This window comes from Acanthochromis polyacanthus, chromosome 14 (assembly GCF_021347895.1).
Source record: "Acanthochromis polyacanthus isolate Apoly-LR-REF ecotype Palm Island chromosome 14, KAUST_Apoly_ChrSc, whole genome shotgun sequence".
Taxonomy (NCBI): domain Eukaryota; kingdom Metazoa; phylum Chordata; class Actinopteri; family Pomacentridae; genus Acanthochromis; species Acanthochromis polyacanthus.
In genome coordinates, this window is record NC_067126.1 from 13,314,067 (window position 1) to 13,317,101 (window position 3,035).

General features: G+C 36.8%; 1 long non-coding RNA gene across 1 annotated transcript; it reads right to left on the reverse strand.

Annotated features, from left to right (window-relative positions):
• Positions 1-990: 990 nt before the first annotated feature.
• LOC127537152 (uncharacterized) lies at positions 991-2,059 on the reverse strand. Its single transcript, XR_007946649.1, has 4 exons — positions 2,012-2,059; positions 1,662-1,719; positions 1,367-1,455; positions 991-1,122 (listed from the first exon to the last, which is right to left on the reverse strand). It is a non-coding gene; the product is annotated as an uncharacterized LOC127537152 (long non-coding RNA).
• Positions 2,060-3,035: the final 976 nt, after the last annotated feature.

A 3,035-nucleotide genomic window follows, 5' to 3' on the forward strand; every position in this document is an offset into this window, starting at 1 on the left:
CCGGGCTGACTGGAGGGTCCAAAGGGATTTTGCAGGGTGCCGAATGGTAATGATAGCAAAATCGGAACAGTATTTTGGTACGTACCGAAACCCCGGTGGAACTTGTGATTCGAAACACTGTTCCGAGGTCTGTATCAGAAGGACGATGTCACGTGACTGTTCCATGTCGCATTCCATGGAACGCCAACTGGTTTGAAACATCACGGTTGTTTTTGTTTCAGCAAAACGAAGTGAATACGCGATGATCAAAGTGAATACGAGATGATCAAAGTGAACACGCGATGATCCTGTTATCCTTTTCCTAAAATTGAATAGTAAATAAAATACTACCATTACACAATATGAAAATGCCTATTATATGCAAAATATATCCAAGTTACATATATACTTTATATATAAAATAATCATTTCTTGTGCCCTCGCGTGATTGGCTGTAAAACATTTAAAAGCAGTTGCAATCTGCAATTTTTTTGCGAAGTCTTGCCTCTCTGAGTGTCTTGTACTGAGCGTTGATTTTGGATTGAGAACTTGAAATGGATGGTGGTGGAAAGCGTCCCAGGTCAGCTGTCTGGGAACACTTCGACCTTCCTGAAGCAAGAAGTGAAATGTTTGCATTGCATGCAACAGCTTGTATTTTGTAGTAATACCAGGGGCGATTCTAGGATCAGAGGTTTAGGGGTGCTGAGCACCCAGAGGTGCCCAGCCAGGCAAGATAAATTTCTTCATCATTTTGTATGTTTTAATGCAGTTTCACTCCCACATTTGTGAAAGAAAAGCATAACACTTTTTGAAAAGGTCTGTGACTAAACCATCCAATCTGATAAAGTTTATTTAAATGTTGAATCACCGCAAAGGAGGAATGCACTGGAATCTTAAAAGAAACATATCGTAGTCCTAATTTCTGGGAAAAGACGACTCATTTAGGTACAGCAGCTCCTCAACATACACATAAACAGCATGTATGTTTCTGGAGTAAACCAGCCCCCTATACCAAGCACCAAAAAAACAAAACAAAAATGGACCTCGGACTTATTTTTTGACTTTTATTTGAAATGTGATGCACAGCATTTCTTTCCCTGGTCTGCACGCTCTCATCTCCCAGAGTCTCTCCTTGTTCTCTTCCTTTAAAAGTGAAATTAAACAAACAGAAAAACAAATAGAAAATTAGGAAAATATAATGATGTTCTGTTTAGAATGAAGTCCACTGATATCTGTTAAGTGTGCTTCTGGAAAGCATATAATGTGGGGAGAACACATAACCTCCATGACATACGTATATGAAAAATTATATTGTGAATGAATGTTTTTCTTTGTCATCTTAACAGTTGGTGTTTTGCTTGCCACTATTCTCTGTTTGTTTTCTTACCTGGTTCTTCCTGACTTTGCACTCTCTCCTCTCCTTTTTCATCTCTCCCTCTTTGGACTGACAATCATACACAAATAGATTGTATTCAGCTAGAGGAAAAATTATATAAATATGAAAAAATACCAATAAGAATACAAATAAAGAACATCCTCTCTCTCTCTCTTTGTAATGTCAATCTAAAGGCAAATAACCAAACAATGTGTTTTATATCTGATAACAGATATAAACACTGATACATTGATCCAACTTACAACATTACTCTTGATAGATAAACCATTTCATCTTACACTCTTACCTGAACCTGGCTCTTTTCTTCGAAAAAACAATCTTATGTCCATGATGAGGCTGTCTGTCTGCACACACACACAATAGGAGTTATAATGTTAATGGGCATCCGGTCAGTTAGCTGGTCAGTAGCACCTTGGCTTTAATATTAATTCATGCACTGACACAACAGCTAGCTTCTCTCAGTCCAATTCAAACAGACACTGACCACCTGTAACGTTTGCTAGCTAGAAAAAACGTAAGCTAACTCCTACCTAACAACATAAACAGTAACCTTTGATTAAATGCAGCAAAAATGAGGACTGGTAATGATAATAATGTGTTGGTACTGAGTGGTAGAAGTTCAAACCAGGTACTCACACCACTACGGCACATTACCTTCTGTGGGGCAGCGCTTAGCTCTGCAAGTAAAGTAGCGGCTCAGAGCCCGAGTTGGGAAAGTTGAGCAGGATCAAACCATTTTGAGGCAAGATGGGGGGAGGGAGGTGCTGTATTTTTGTTGTTAAAACATTACGTATCACCCAAGTACTGTATGGTTTTTTACACTTTTCTGGTTTGTTAAAAAAAGGACATGCGATACAAAAAATAAAAATAAAAATCTTTTCAATTTTAGGGGTGCTGGGATTCAATTATAATTATATATATATATATATAATTATATATATTTTCTCAATTATATATATATATATATATATATATATATATATATATATATATATATATATATCGACTTTCATTATATATATATCAAGTTTCATTATATATATATATCAAGTTTCATTATATATATATCGACTTTCATTATATATATATCAAGTTTCATTATATATATATCAAGTTTCATTATATATATATCGACTTTCATTATATATATAATTTCCTAAACGGCATGCCATATATATATATATATATATATATATGTAAGTAAGGGCTAGCACTTTCACCTTGCAGCAAGAAGATCCCTGGTTCGAATCCCGGGGTGGGCCTGGGATCTTTCTGCATGGAGTTTGCATGTTCTCCCTGAGCATGCGTGGGTTTTCTCCGGGTACTCCGTCTTCCTCCCACAGTCCAAAAATATGCTGAGGTTAATTGAGTACTCTAAATTGCCCGTAGGTGTGAATGCAAGTGTGATTGTTCGTCTGTGTATGTGGCCCTGCGACGGACTGGCGACCTGTCCTGGGTGTCCCCTGCCTTCGCCCGAGTCAGCTGGGATGGGCTCCGGCACCCCCCGTGACCCTAGTGAGGATAAAGCGGTGTATAGAGGATGGATGGATGGATATGTAAGTAATAAAATAATAATATATATATAATATCAAAGTAATGTAATAATAATAATAAATATATAATATAATCATATAATATATAATGTGTGTGTGTGTATATA